The sequence below is a fragment of the Macaca nemestrina genome, chromosome 9 (assembly GCF_043159975.1).
Source record: "Macaca nemestrina isolate mMacNem1 chromosome 9, mMacNem.hap1, whole genome shotgun sequence".
In the NCBI taxonomy this organism is placed as follows: Eukaryota; Metazoa; Chordata; class Mammalia; order Primates; family Cercopithecidae; genus Macaca; species Macaca nemestrina.
The window spans coordinates 85,663,773-85,679,796 of NC_092133.1; the positions used below are offsets into that span (position 1 = coordinate 85,663,773).

Genomic DNA, 16,024 nt, shown 5'->3' on the forward strand with positions numbered 1-16,024 from the left:
AAATAGTTTTCATTTTTTCTCCCAAGATGGTATAGAAAATACATTCTAGTAATGAAGTGGGGGAGTGCTTGTGATGAATTAACTGAAAGAAAAACCCAACAAATTATGAAGGGGAATATATGGCATGATTCCAATTTGTTAAGAACAAAAAATAAGACCAAAGAAATATACTTTGGTAAACATGGAAAAAAAAGACTGAAATGCTATTGCTCAGCAGAGGGTATTAGTGAGTTTTATTTTATTCCTTCTTCTTTTTATTTTTACATACTATTTAGAATTAACATGCTTTATTTTAAAAGTCAGAAAAATATTTATTTTATAATTATTAACTTTTTAGTATATTGCCCTGATAAGTGATGGTAAGTGCTCTGAAGAGATCATAGTGGAGACCGACAGCCTACCAAAGTGCATTCTCTCTTATAACAGGACTGAGGCTGGCCCATGGCAGATCTACACTTCCCAGTCTTCCTTGCAGCTTGATATGGCCATGTGGTTACAATGGCATGTTAGCCAAAGTGATGTAGATCACTCAGAGGCTGGGTCTTTATCGGCACAGGTGTGTCTTGTCTTGTCCACTCCCTTTCCTTTTTTACAGACTGGATGCAGATGACAAGACTCTAAGGGACAATGGAGCAGTATTCCTAAATTGCTATATGGGGGAGAACTACCTGCCAACTTGAACGACTGGTGTAGACTGCTCTGCAGCAAGGAAGTAACCTTCATAGCAGCTCTGCCCTGTTCATCATTGTTTCTTCAGGGCCTACCTGGGACCTGGCACAGAAGAGATGCTCAGTGTGTGTTTGTTGATTGGAACTAAACTTTTACTTTTCTGACATCTTTGTCACAAAGCCATGAAGAAATTACATATCCTTATGACAATTTACTTAGAGTAAATTGCCAACTTTTTAAGTTCCTAAATATGTTTCTGATAGCTGCTTTAAAGTTCTTGTGAAATAATTTACTTAGAGTAGATTGTCATAATACATACTATTTTTATGTAAAATGTGAGATTGCAACAATATGCTTCCATTGATTTCTCACTCTTTGGTGCTGTAGTTGTGAAATACATTCTATCCACATATGCTATGAACTCCAAAGTACAGTACTGCAATTTTCACTTTAAGCTGTCATAGTCTGTTAAAGAAGTTAAAACAATGAATAGTACATGGTTTGTTTTTATTTACTCACACATTTGCTATTAAGAGTGCTTTTCTGTTCTTCCTATAGATCCAAGTTTCCATCTGGCGTCTTTTCCCTTCAGCTTCAAAAACTGCCTTTAGAATTTCTTATAGTGCAAGGATGCTGGAGATGAATATCTCAGCTTCACTTACCTGAAATGAATGTATTTTATTCTCATTTTTACAGAGACATTCATTGGCTATTGAATTACTGGTTAACAATTTTTGTTGTTTTCCTTTAGCATGTTAAAGATGTCTTTCTATTCTCTTATGGCATTCATTGCTTCTGATAAAACATCAGCCTTAACTAGTATTTTTGTTTCTCTTTATGTAATATTTTTTTCTTTCTGACTGCTTTCTTGCTCTCTGACTGTTTTAAGATAATACTTTTGTTTCTGATGCTTGACTATGATGTGCTAAGTATGGTTTTTCTTTGCACTTGGTGATGCTTGAGTTTCACTAAACTTATCATGTCTGCAACTTGCTGTTTTTCAATAAATCTGGGAAATTTCAAACATCATTTCTTCAAATGTGCTTTTCTGCTCTCCTCTCTCTCTGAGACCCCATTTACTCATATATTATACCGTTTCATATTGCCCCACGAGCAGCTGAGTTTGTGTTTTTTCTTCAACATTTTTCCCCTCTGTCCTTCAAATTGTATAATTTTTATTAATAAGTCTTCAAGTTCATTAACCCTTTTTTTCTGTGGTCACCAATTTGCCGTTGGTCCATCAGTACAAATTTTTTACTTCAGATATACTTCTCAGTTCTAGAATTTACATTTGAATCTTCTTATATTTTCTATTTTTTTTTTTTGCTGAAATTTGCCAGCTTTTTTTTTTAAGTTCCTAAATATGTTTCTGATAGCTGCTTTAGAGTTCTTATGAAATAATTCCAACATCTGGTTCACCTTGGGGTTCATTTCTACTGAGAGTTTTTTATTTCTTGTTATGGGTTACATTCTTTTGCTTTTTCAGATTTCTACTAATTTTAACTGTGTGCTAGATAGTATGGATGTTAAATTGAAAGGAGGCTGCATTACATTTTCTTCCTTTAAAGTATGTTGAGTTTTGTTCTGGTTGGCAGTTAAATTCCTTGGCTGCAGTGGCTCACACCTGTAATCCCAACACTTTGTGAGGGTGAGGTGATGGGATCGTTTGAGCTCATGAGTTTGAGATCTGCCTGGCCAACACGGTGAAACAGTGTCTCTATTAAAAATACAAAAAATCAGCTGGGCATGGTGGCACGTGCTTATAATCCCAGCTACTTGGGAGGCTGAGGCACGAGAATCGCTTGAACCCAGGAGGTGAAGGTTGCAGTGAGCCGAGATCACCCCACTGCACTCCATCTTGGGGGACAGAGCCAGACTGTCTCAAAAAAAAATTACTGGACTATCCTTTCAATTCTGTCAGACTTGCTTCTTTTATGCTTTGTTTGGTTATATTAGGGTTCTCCAGAGAGACAGAACCAATTGGATATACATATATAAGCATATATATGTATATATCTATATATGTACATGCATGCATGCTCTTGTTTGTTTATTTCTTTATTTATTATAAGGAATTGGCTCACATGATTATAGAGGATGAGAAGTCTTAAGATCTTCAGTCAACAAACTGGAGACCCAGAAGAACCAATGGCTTAAGGTGCAGTCTGAGTTCAAAGGCCTGAGAATCGGAAGAGCCAGTGGTGTAAGTGTTCCAGTCCAAAGGCAGGAGATGACTGATGTTCCAGCTCAAGGAGTCAGGCAGTCAAAGTGTCCTCTTACTCAGCCTTCTGTTCTATTCAGGTCTTCAACTGATTGGAAGCCACCCATGCATATTAGGGAGAACAGTCTGCTTGACTCAGTCTACTGATTCAAATATTTACCTCATCCAAAAATACCCTTACTGACATGCCCAGAATAATGTCTCGCCAAATGTTTGGGCACCTCATGGCCCAGTCAAGTTAACTCATAAAAGTAACTTATCACATAGAGCTATTTTATTTCAATTTTGAACTTGTTCCAACTTCATGGCTTTTATTCTAGGGTGTGGGTCTTCTCCAGTGTGGAGTCTGAGCTTCAGAGTTTTACGGTTTTAAATTTCCTCTCATCATTACCTTCATGTTAGTCTGCAGGAGGACTCCCCTGATTGATGTTTCAAGTTTGATCTGAGGATTGGGGAGCAAGGAATACAACAGGGCAGCTCTGAGCTTGGTGGGGTGAGGGCTCTGAGGTGCGAAGTGAAGTCTCACAATGCTCAGTGAAGTCTCTCCACTCTCCATGGGATGCAATTGCAACATTCCAAGCTCTGCACATTCTCTGTTACTTCCTTTAGCGCTTGGTCTTGGGTTAAGTGACCCCTGCTGGGTCTCTTGGAGTCTCACTCTGTGCACACATAGGAATCCTTGGCCAAGGGCACACACAATGAGTTCCCAAAAGGCACACTCTCCTCAGGAACCTGCCCTGAACATTCCAGCACCTTCAGCAGCTTTGAACTCTGACTTAAACCTTTTTAGTTCAGGGACACTACTGTCTCTGGGGCCCCACCTACCTGCATCACAGCAGAAAAAGCATCCCTAGAAAAAACTCCAGGGCAATTGTGGGGTTCACCTTGTGTGTTTTCCTTATCTCAAGGATCAGTCTTGCTATTCAATGCCTGAAAACAATTATCTTATGTATTTGAACTATTTTGTAGTTGCTTTCAATAGGAGGGTATGTTCTGTATCAGTCACATCATCATAACTGGATGCAGAAGTAAAACTGCCATTTTGGGGCAATTGTTTAAAAATCAGAGAATCTCACATTGCCTATCAACAAAACATTTACATGGGCAGTTCATAGTTGCCCTGGCTGCTTCAATGTCTTAGCTTGGGCAACTCTCTCACTAATAAAAGCTTGCATTTGCAGAGCCCTTTTTAGTGTTTAAAAACTCTCTTGCAAATGTTATTTGACTTGTTCCTTCTAACAAGGCATTCTTTCATTCTGCAAATAAGAAACAGACTTAAAGATGTCAATTATCTCAGTTAAGATAGTGAGAATTTCAACCTTGAGTTTCTAGCTCTGAATTTAGTGCTCTTTACCTGCCTGCTGTTGGCTACCCAGCAAGGTGCTGGGGAGGGCAGAAGGTAGGAGACCTGGGTGCATGAGGGCCCTTCAGCAGACTTTGCGAACTCCCACTATGACAGACTCTCCGTGCTTCCTTTGGGCATTCACAGGCATGGCGTCCTGACCTGTCCCATGCTGGCCACCCTTCCTGCCTCTGTGGAAGGTCCTGTGTCTAATCTGCTCTTACCATAGGCCTCTGATTTCAGGCAATATCTTGTAGATTTTATGATTTCATTGGTGACAATGAGGGAGGTATTTTCATCATATACAACAAACACTTCACTGCAAATTCTCTAAGGTTTTCTCTTTCCCCTGGCTGGCACTGCATGTATCCTTTCAATTTCTCTTTTCTTTTTCTTTCTTTCTTTTTTTTTTTTGAGACAGAGTTTCGGCCTTGTCACCCAGGCTGGAGTGCAGCTGGACAGATCTACTATTTTGGCTGCTGTCTACTGACAAGTTTGCATTGGTGGAGGGTGAGGTTTTATGACAAATGTTATTTTCCGCTTTAAACCAATCTTGGAGCCTTACTCCATCTCATAACAAGTGATGTTGCTGCTGCCTCTCAGTCAGTCATGCATGGTCCACTGGTTTTGTGAGCTAGAGACAGACGATGAGCTGCACTGAGGGTCAAGGATCAGGCATTAGCGCTAACAAGTGCCCTTGCTCTGTGGCAAAATTCTCCTTTTACAGAGCACAAGCAGGATTGTGTGTGAAAGGACATACTTGTTCATCCTGTGCAGATGCCGTTATGGATAGGTGACATGGATAATTCAGCCTAGTTAATATACTCAGAGGAATGAGAATTTGGAGTCTGAGTTTCAGAGACTTCCATTCTATGGTTTTAGATGTCATCTCATCCTTGCCTCAGTGTTGGCCGCAGGAGGACCAACACTGGTTGGTCCTGATTGGTGGGTCAAGTTCGATCTGAGGATAGGGGAGGAAGAAATTCAAGTGGGCAACCCTGAGCTTTGTGGGGCGAGGGCTGTCGAACCCATGCCATGTCCAGGGGTGCGCTTGAAACGCGCCTCTGATTAGATTCACCTAACACGATCATTGTTCTCATTTTGCCAGAGGCCCAGAGAGGAGAGATGTGCACCAGTGGTCACATGGCTAGTGAAGAGGGAACACAGAATCCAGACCTACTCTTCTAGGGCCGAGCTGTACTTTCCATTTTGTCCTTGGCCCCACCCAGCACCGCTTGACCACGGAGAGTGCACAGACCCAAGGGGCCTTGCTGCAGAACCCGAGTCACCCGCCAGAACTCCAGCAGCTCCGTGGTCGGCTGGAGAGCGGGCAGAGTCACGCATCTGCCTGCTCTCCACTTCTGCTTTCTCCAGGAAATGAGCAGAGACCCAGCGCGAGTGATTCAGAGTGAAACGGCGCTGAAGATTGACGATGCGGGGCCGAGTCCTCTTCCCCCGAGCCTGAGGGGCTGCGGCTGGGGATGAGGGGTTCCATGCCATCTGATATCTGCAGGCGCTGACGGCCACCCCTCTAGGTAGGCCACCTTGCTTCTTGGCCAAGCCAGGCCAGCCTAGAGGTGGGCATGTGGGCCCCGCCTGTCAGCGTGGGGCCTACTGGCTGCCTCCTGGGAGGCTGAGTATGGGGGCACATGTGACCCAGTGCCTGGTTCGGGTTTGTGGATGTGGGAGAGGAGGTGAGCTGGGGAGCAGGAAGTGTGTGTGGCGTGGGCGGCCCATGTGGTCAGGGCCATTCCAGGGCCTGGGTCTGCCGAAGCGTATGTCACCGCTGAGGTTTGGGAGTCAGGCTGAGCTCCAGCAGCACTCCTTGACCTCCGACGTCAGGTCAAGTCTTTTCTCGGGGTCCTGCTATGAAAGGGTTCCTGGGAAGGGCTGACACGGGCTTTTCTGGTTGTCAAGGGGGCGGAGAGAGTAGGCCGACAGTAAGACTCGCCCTCCAAGACCCCGCATAGGTCTCTGAGGAGTGCAGAGCCGGAGGGCCATTTCCAACGAGCCTCAGAGGGAGCTGGTCTGTCCTGGCCCTGCCATTACTCTCTGGATTCTGGTAAGTAGGTGCCTCCCTGGGCTCACTTCCCTCATCTGAATTGTTACAGCAAACCGTTGAAACGCCGGCATTTTCTGCCTAAGCAGGGCCACCTGCTCAGTAAGGACTGATTCTTCATTTCCTCTGAAATGAAACTTCTAAAACACTAAACCGATCCTTTGTCCCAACCTATCTAAAGTGAGGGAGGAGCTGATTTGATAACTAAGGACGCTATGTATTACTCTTTCCACGGAGCACACTAATTTTAATATGAGTTTGTGTATAGTCATTCATTTAGTTATTTAACATATAGGTGTTGAGAAGCCACACCCTGCCAGGCTCTGGTCAAAGCGGACAGGGGTCTGTGGTGCTCAGCCTGTGGGAGAGTGGCAGGTAGGGTGGGGGTCTTGGGAGGGTGGGGATGGCTCTAGTCTTCTGAGAGGGGACCTGTTTGAGGGAGGCCCAGCCCTGTGGGTTTCTGAGAAGTGTTCTTGACAAGGGTCTGAAGGCGGAGACCTGGTGGAGGTTGGTGTGGTAGAGTGGGGTAAGGGGCATGTCTGGGGCTCTGGCCAGCAAGGTAGGGAACAGGGTCAGGTCAGGGAGGCCCTTCCTGTCTCTCCATCCTGAGCACCTGGGCTATTCTTCCATGAACTTGGGAAGATTTTCAGTGTTGAAAGAAAAGAAAAGTTCAGCCAGGCACAGTGGCTCACGCCTGTAATCCCAGCACTTTGGGAGGTTAACAGGGGCAGATCACCTGAGGTCAGGAGTTTGAGACCAGTCTGGACAACATGATGAAACTCCATCTCTAAAAAAAAAAAAAAAAAAAAAAAAAGAAAGAAAGAAAAGAAAAGAAAATTTAGAAAGACCATAATAAGATAAAAGTAATAAAAGTAGCATAAACCCTGTGTGCTGATACCTTAGATTTTTTAAAGCTGAGCATCATCTTCGAAGTCCTCTTCATACCCATCCTTCTCCCTCCCTTTTCAGAAGCAGCAACTGTCCAGAATTTTGGGTTTATCGTTCCCTTGCTTTTTTTTCTAGTTTTACATCCCCTATTTAAATTGCTATATATGTATGATTGCAAGCTGTTGAACTCCATAAACATGGAATTAAATATTCTTTTAAAATTTGCCTAATTGGTTCAAAAGTATGTTTCTGAAATTCCTTCATATTGTTGCACGTACCTGTAAATATTTCATGTTTTCTGCAGTATAGTATTCTATTAGATGAATATACCTCAATATATTTATCTGAGATGCTACTGATGGGCACTTGAGATATTTCAAGAGTTTATTTTTTTTTTCTATTATAAGCAGTGCTGCTAGAACTATTTTTGTACATGCATCTTTGGGTGTGTGTGCAAGAATTTCTCTAGGGTATATACTCTAGAAATAGAATTGGTGGGTCATAGGTTATACATATTTTCAGCCTTACTGGCTGTCACCACATTGTTTTCCAAAGTTTTTGCTCATTTTACCCAACCCTCAGCAATGCACCAAAGTTTCTGTTGCTCCACATCTTCACCAACATTTGGTATTGTCAGGTACTGTATTTCTGCCAATCTGGTAGAAATGAAAAGCTATCTTAGCATGTTTTTAATTTGCATTGCCCAAATTACTAAGGTTGGGCATCTTTTTCATATGTTTAGTGGCCATTTGGGGTCCCTTTTCCTGTTCACATTTTTTGTCCATTTCTCATGGAGTTACCTGTCTTTTATCCTATTGATTTGCCATAATTCAATACATGTTCTGGATACTACTTTTTATCATTTATATATATAACAAATATTTTCCATTGGTTGGTGCCTTGTCTCCTTATATTCCTGTGGTTTTTATTAAAGACTGAATTTCTTAGTTTCAAACAAGTTTATCCATCTGTCGCTTTATGATTTATACTTGTTCTGTGTTATCTAAGAAATTCTCCACTGTAAGGTTGTAAAATTATTCTCATATTTTTTCAAATAATTTTATAATATTACTTTTTACACTTAAGTCTCTAGTCTGCCTGGAAATGGCTTTTCTGTATGGCATGAGGTGGGAAGAAATCTCATTTTATTTTGCTTTTCCCATATGGATAACCAAGAGTCTTGGCACCATTTATTTAACAGGCCGTTTTTTTTTCTTTCCTTTTTTTTTTTTTTTTTTTTTTTTTGAGATAGAGTCTTGCTCTGTCACCGAGGCTGGAGTGCAATGGCATGGCATGATCTCAGCTCACTGCAACCTTTACCTCCCAGGTTCAAGCAATTCTTCTGCCTCAGCCTCCCTAGTAGCTGAGATTACCAATACCCGCCACCCTTGCTCTGTCACCCAGGCTGGAGTGCAGTGGTATGATCTTGGCTCACTGCAGCCTCCACCTCCTGGGTTCAAGCGATTCTTCTGCCTCAGCCTCCCCAGTAGCTGGGACTACTGGTGTGCACCACCATACCTGGCTAATTTTTGGATTTTTAAGTAGAGATGGGGTTTCTCTGTGTTAGTCAGGCTGGTCTTGAATTCCTGACCTTGGGTGATCCACCCACCTTGGCCTCCGAAAGTGCTGGGATTACAGGCGTGAGCCACCACACCCGGCCTAATAGGCCATTCTTTATTCACTGATCCATGGTAGCTCTGTTGTGAGTTGAATCGTCATGTCCATGGGGGTCTTTCCTGGTTCTTTATTCTGCCAATTTGTTTAACCCTTTGCCAATACTAGACAATATTGTTAACCACAGGTTTATAATAAATTTCGATATCTAGAAAGAGCCTCCCCATTCTTTTCTTCTTCCTTTCTGTCTTGAAAATCTTGGTATTTTACTCCTTCATATAAATTTCAGAATTGGCTTTCAACAGAAAAAAAAAAAAAACTACATTCAGATTTGACTGGTAATTTAATTTGGAAAGAAGTGATATCTTTATGAAAATGACTTTCCCAATTCATGAATGTGGTCTGTCTCTCCATTTATTTAGATCTTCTCTAAAGTATTTAAATACAATGTTATTATTTTCTTTATAGCAGTAGTGCATATTTCGACTAGATATATCCCTAAGTGGTTTATATTTTTATGTTGTGTCAATTGTCATTAAAATACATTTTTGGACTGTTGCTGTTTGGACTGATTCTTGTTAAAAATGCTTGCATTTTAAACAAGAATCTTTTTGGGTGTTGTGTGAAGATTGTAGGAGACCAAAGGAAGAAGCAAGACTACCAGTTCAGAGGCTTTTGCAATAACCCAGGCTAGAGGTGGTGGTGGCTTGGCCCAGAGTGATAATAGTTGAGATAATGAGAGGTGGTCAGAGTGGTTAGATTCTAGATAATTTTTTGAGGGTAGGATTTGATGACATTTAGGGTATAGAGGATGGAAGAAAGAGAGAAGCTAAAGATGACTCGAGAGCAGCAGGACGAATGAGATTGTTGCCTATTGAGCTGGCTTGAGGGCAGTAGAAGCAGATTTGGAAGGTGATGGTGATCAGAAATATGAGTTTGGTCATATAAAGGTAGAATTGCCTGTTAGACAATATGTGAAGAAAGGAAGTCTTTGCACTCTCCACCCCCACCCCAGTGACCTTCATGGTAGACAAGCAAGGCAACTTGACCAACTGGGAGAAAGAAGGAAGATATCTTGTGTAGGAGGGTAAGGAAAATGAAATTCTCAGAGTTCCTAGAGCCACACCTTAGAGTTGCTACCCATTTTATTTACAATTAGGGGCTTACATTTGTAATCTCCCTCCAAGTGCTATAAACCATCAAAATGCAGATAGATGATATCTCCTAAACCCTTGGCTGTCAATCCCCTTTGAGGTATCTGCACTCCTTAAAAGCTTAAATATCAAAGTCTAGACCTTTGTTATCCAATACAGAAGCCACTAGCCATACTTGAAATGTAGCTGATGTGAATTGAGATGCACTGTAAGTATGAAATACACACTAGATTTCAAAGATATTACAAACTACCAACAAAATTTATAAAATGCCTCAGTACCTAAAAATATTGATTACATAGTGAAAATATTTTGGATATATTGGGTTAAATGAAATATACTTTAAACATTAATTTAATCTATTTATTTTTATTTTAAAAATGTGTCTACCAGAAAATTTGAAATTACACATGTGGCTGGAATTTGTGCCTGGCTTTCTATTTCTAATACTTCTGTTGGACAGTAGGCTTTAGAGGAATGATACTTCTTGTTCTTTGGCCAGAGGCTTTCACGGGAACACAGTTCAAGATGGATGAGAAGTAGGAGAAGTGAAAAGCCACTTGAACCAAATAATTCCAAGAAGAAAGAAAATATACAAGTTAAGAATAATGGATTTAGTACCTAAATAAACCAGGCACTTGTACTTTAAACTCAATCCTCAAGATGAGATAAGTTTCATTATTCCCATTTTACAGATGAGAAAATGGAGGCTCAGAGACGTAAGGTTCTTTGCCCTCGAATAGTGAGTGGCTGAGTTGGGATTTGACCGTAGTTCCACCTGATTTTAAAGCCTGTGCACTTGCATTAGACCAGACTACCACTAAAGGGCTGAAGAAGCTACACTTCTAGAGAGGAATAGTGAATATTTGGCAGGAGTATGACAGTAGTTCCTCCCTTTTGGCTGAATGATTAATTCTTCTTTTGAGAATTCATAGGAAACAAAATCATTGCAGCAGGGCTCCTTCCCCTCAGCATTGCCCATGACAGCAGTGGAGACAATCTGAGCATCCAGTTGTTACAGAGGGAGAGTCAATTATGGGTGATCCATTGAGACGATGCTCCATGGTCACTAGGTCTGATACTTTAAGGAAAAGGGCAATGTAGAACATGTTTATGATATGATGGATGATTAATGCAACTAAATCATTTTCACATTAATTACAAGCAAAATATACTTGTGATATGGGATGTTTGGGGTGTTGCTTTTTCTGGCCAGAAACCTATGTGGCCAGTGGCACCTTTGCCTGAGTTCTTGTCCTGCATCCAGGAAGAATGAGGGATGCAGACATGTGGAGGGCGAGCAAGATGAAGAGGAGCTTTATTAAGTGTTAGAACAGCTAAGGGGAGACCCGCAGTGGGTAGCTTCTCTTTATAGGCAGGTTGTCCTGATGAGGGCTCAGCTGTCAGCAGAGAGGGTATCTCCTCTCTGCAGCTGGTTGTCCCTACGTCCGCAGCTCTCAGCAGAGAGGAGGCCCTGGAGAAGGTAGCTCCTCTCTGTAGCTGGTCCTCCTATAATCTTCCCAGCTCTCAGCAGAGAGGAGCTCCTCCCTGCAGCTGGTCATCCAGTCGTCTCCCCATCCTCTGCTCTGCTCTGGCTGAATCCAGGGTTTTTATGGACCTCAGAGGGGAGGAAATGAGAGCCAATTGGGCCATGTATGGCCATGAGCAGCCTGAAAAAGGCAACACAAGTCCCCACTCTGGTTCCTGGGTCTGGTAACCCAGCCCCCAGCCTTTAGGCCCTCCCTGGTTTGAAGGTGGGACCTTACTGGGGACCCGCCACCCTCCACCCAGGAGCCTGTCTGCCCTTTGCTGCCTTCCATGGTGCCCTAGCTGTTCATGCCAAAGGACATCTGAAGGCCAGTGCAAGTGGCCCTCAACCCCTTCCCCTCATCATAGCCTAAGGCAGGGGCTCCTGATCCTCACTGGGTCCAGGCCAGAATATAGGACAAGGGCAACATCACCAGGAGCTCCCCCTGTTGCCAAAGCTGTCAGGAGCCACTGGGACAGAGCTAATCAAGGGCCTGGGCTGGATGTAGGAAGTGGCAGGCTAGGTGGTCACTCTGACTTAGGATGGCAGACTCTGAGATACTGCCCTGGGTGGCCCGTGGAGAGCTTCCTCCCAAGGCCCAGGAGCCCAGCACCCTTGGTGGGGTGGGTGCCGTGGCTGTACCACTGGCTGGGTCTCCGAAGCAGGCACCACTCCCACTTTCCACCCTGGCCCCAAAGCCTGGCCCTAGATCCACACTGGCACCCTTCTCTGCCTGACCATGCTGTCCCATCATGCTGCTCCCCTGCTGGCCAGCTGGCAACCCGGCCTGGCTCCATCATGGCAGCCCCCAGGGTAGTGGGCTGCTGGAGTTGGGGGTTGTCTGCCTCCTCCCCTTGCTCTCCCTGCAGTGGCCATCACTGCATGATGGCAGTGGCTGTACCAGACTGCCTGCTGCTGCCATCACTTGGATGTGAAAATTAGTAGGCATAAAGAGAAATGTTTGTTGATTTTTGTGTTTTCCATGTAATAATAAGAACATTTCTCAGTAGCGTTCTAATGTCGGCTTTTAAAAGGATAAGCACAAACTAGAAAGAGAAATGTAGTCAAAGATAAATGCATGTACACATAAAGAAACTGTGTGGAGGTTGGCTAAAACATGTGAGCAATTAGCAATGTTGCAACACGCTGCCAGGAACCCACCGAGCAACTGTGGACAGAATCCAGGTAGAGTGTCCCTGCATGCAGAAGGCTTCAGGGTGGCAGATGCTATAACAGAGGCAGGGTCGAGCACCCCTGCAGCTGTTTGTCCCCAGTATTTCTGCCCTGAGAATGCCTGTTCTTTAGGAGAGGAAGGAGGGTAGCAATTAAAAGGGTGACGAAGCCCAGGATGAAGAGTGTGAGTCGCAGGGCACAGGCTCCTAAGCCCACCCAAGAACCAAGCCTGCACGTCCAGTGTATGCACAGCAGCTCCACGTGGTCTCAGCCTTTGAGGGGTGTGAAGGGCGATTGAAGAGCCAGGTGGATCAGGGTGGCAAATGCCCAGATGTTCAAAAGGGGAAAAGCCCAGGGCACTGCCCTGCTGTCAGATCACAGATTCTTGTATTTCCTTTTAGCCTCACACACCTGTGGACCTGTGGGCCAGGACACCTTAACTCTATTGGAGTGACAGGGACAGAAGGGAGGGGCAGTGCCCCCAGGTGAGTCTACACCTCTGTAAGTGGGTGAGACCCTCACAATCACCCCCATGGAAGACTGCCTTTGTTCCACAAAATACTTCCTTCCTCACAAAATTGCAAGTGTCTGAATCATCTCACTTTTGAAGTGTGTATTTAATGTGATGATTTTCCCTCCCAAAGTGCTTTAATTAAATGACTGTGGCATTTTATAATCGATAAAGACTTTGAATTGAGGAAATACAAGAGTGAGAAAGAGAGAGTATTCATGAATAATGATGACATAAGGAGGAACGAGAGGGGAGCCACAGTTGTTATAGGCAGTAGGCACTGGGGAAAATGATTGATTTGGGAATTAATGCAGGCCAACCTTTGTGTGGCCTGCCTGACTGTGCCAGCCAAGGGCTTTTACTGCCAAGCTTCCCTTTTCTCCTGTACATGGAACGATCAAAGCCCTGCTGCCCACCATCTGCCTCACTGTCCTGCTGTAATTACTGAGATCATATCTTGATGCAGCCTTGAAAACTGGAAAGGGCTGTCGCCTGCTGGTGATGGCTGCCTTCTAATGGCAGGATGGCCTGATAGTAGGAGCAATTTGGAAGTGGAGAGGGGCAGGGTTGCTTCTTGTGTTGAGGGGGGAAGCCAAGAGCTGTGTCTGAAAGGTGGCAGATTTGGACTGTGGTGCTGAAGAAGGAGCTTTCCAACCAGAGGGGTTAGGTTGTGAGTGATCAGTGGATTCAGCTTAACCCCATTGGGGGTACAGGGAGAAATTAGGCAAGGAGGGGGTTGGGTCCTATCATCAGGGCCACAAGCTTAGGAAGGCTCCCAGAGAACATGGGAGCTGTGGAGGACGTTTGCTCAGGGGAGGGACATCTGGAGTTGTGCTGTAAAGTCTGACAGTGTGGAGTGGGTTGGAGGTGGAGGGGAGCCTGGAGGCAGAGCGTTATCATGGTGCAGCCAGGGAACAGATGAGCAAGCAGAGGGGTTAGTGCCGGGCCCACCCTGGGCTACCAGCCTCATAGAAGGCAGACCCAGAGGACCTGTGTCACCCACGCAAGTGGCATTCTTAGGTCCCTTGAGCCCTTTCTGTTCTATTCAGATGCCATCCTCCCACCTCCTCAGCACATAGAATAATTAAGAAAATTATTCCTGGCACATTAAGAGGTCTGCCAGCTTGTGGGAGACTCATTCTGGTTAAACAAATATTCAGCTCTCAGAGGAGAAATCTGAAGATTGTGAACCTGGGCAAATTTGAACAGCAGAACTTCACTGGCAAACAGATCCTTAAGGAGCATCTACTCTAAATGGTTCATGTTACAGGTGGGGAAACTGAGTCACATAAAAGCAAAGAGACTCAGCTTGGAGCTTGAAGCCCCTACTTCCAGTGGCTAGCAGTATATTTCCTTTCTCTTCTCTTAGTTGAAAAGCATCAGGAGCCAAGCTGCACCTGATAGTGTCTCTTTTTCTCTCTAACCTAAAAGCAGAGTTTTCTGGGTCCAGATTGGCCTGGCACAGGAGAGGACAGGGAACCCAAGAAAATGAGTCACTCTATCTGTGACGTAGGTGGTTTGTGCCCTCACTTTTTTGTGCTTTGATGATTCTGGAGAACTAAGAGATCTTTAATTCCTGAGGAGCCAGGCATGCATACTTCCAGATATGTTTCAAAGCTTCACTTGTGATTTTTGTGTGCTTATTCTGACCAAATTATTCTTGAAATTTAATAAGCTAAATGGGATGATTGTGTGAGCAAACCAAGCCATCTGGAAATGTGTCAAAATCTTTCTTACCTTAGCACGTGAGGTATAAACGATCCTGCAAAATTCCCCTGTGATTTTCCTTCTCTGGGAGTTTGGAGGGTGAGGAATCGGATGGGGGTTGCTTAGAGTCTGGAGACATTCTTAATGGAGTCCCTGCCCAAGCTTTCTGCCCTGTTCCTGCTCACATCCCTCCCAGTTGAACAAAGCTAGGTCTAGTTAAGCCCGGCCTGTCCTGTGGCTTTGCTTCTCCCTCCTCTTCTCTCTAACCTGCCTGTTTCATAGCTTCTTTCTACCTCCCTCAGACTCCCTCTCCAAAGCCACTGCTTCTGTGACACCTCTTCTACCACCCCCTAGCCTCCTCCACTCCCATGTATTAGAGAATCCCTTTGCCTGTCTCCTCTCCTAGCAGGCTGTGAGCTCCTGGTGGCAGAATCACCAGTGACAGGCAGCTGCCAGGTGCTCCTGTCACTCTCTTCTGAGAGCCCCACAGTGACTCCCAGGACTGTTCCGTGAGACAGCATCATGTCCATGTCCATCGGCCTGCCGTTCTGGGCTCTCTGCAGGGCCCTCTCACCATGCACTCACTCAACCCCTGAGCCCCTGTCCCTGCTTTTTCTTGGACACCTGTGCAATTTGCCAGACACTCACTCAGGCTGCCCGGAGTGCCTGTCCACTTACTGCCAGGGTCCGTCCTTACTCTTCAGTGTCCACCACCAGTGCCATATGTTCTAAGAAGCTCTCCCAGACTTCTCCACCCTTTCCAGGCTGGGCCACAAGCCTCCTCTTGCCCCACAGTCACCACCACCCTGCCCAATGACTGTCCCACTGCATCTGCTTCCTTGCTGGCCCCCTGCTCTCCCTGATCTTTGAAGTCCAGGGTGTGGACAGAGGGTGATCCTGCTCCTTGCGTGTTTAATAATCCAGAGACCCACTACACAGAACACACCAAGTAGAGCAGTGGCTTTGCCTGGTGGACAACTGACTGACACTGAGAGTGCTGGTATCTGTGGAGGGAATGCTGGCCAAGGAGTGTCCATGTTGTCCAAGGCTAATGAACCCTTATCCTTGAGGCTCCCAGGGATCTGCTTTTCTCTGGGGCAAGAGTGCAATCACAGAGTCTTGTTTTGGGCCTCCCAGCTTGTTGTGTAGCTGTGGGCA

The 16,024-nt window shown here is 44.7% G+C and overlaps 1 protein-coding gene across 15 annotated transcripts in view; it reads left to right on the forward strand.

Annotated features, from left to right (window-relative positions):
- Positions 1-5,437: 5,437 nt before the first annotated feature.
- LOC105486657 (WDFY family member 4) overlaps positions 5,438-16,024 on the forward strand; it is a 295,688-nt gene continuing 285,101 nt past the window's right edge. For 5 of the 15 annotated variants that reach the window (XM_011749635.3, XM_011749629.3, XM_011749638.3 and 2 more), the window contains exon 1: positions 5,454-5,767. The gene's annotated coding sequence lies outside the window, so the exon portion shown is untranslated. Of the gene's footprint in view, positions 5,768-5,805; positions 6,295-13,049; positions 13,134-16,024 lie in introns of those variants that run through there. The other 10 variants (XM_071069964.1, XM_011749632.3, XM_011749636.3 and 7 more) reach the window with 6 other exon arrangements.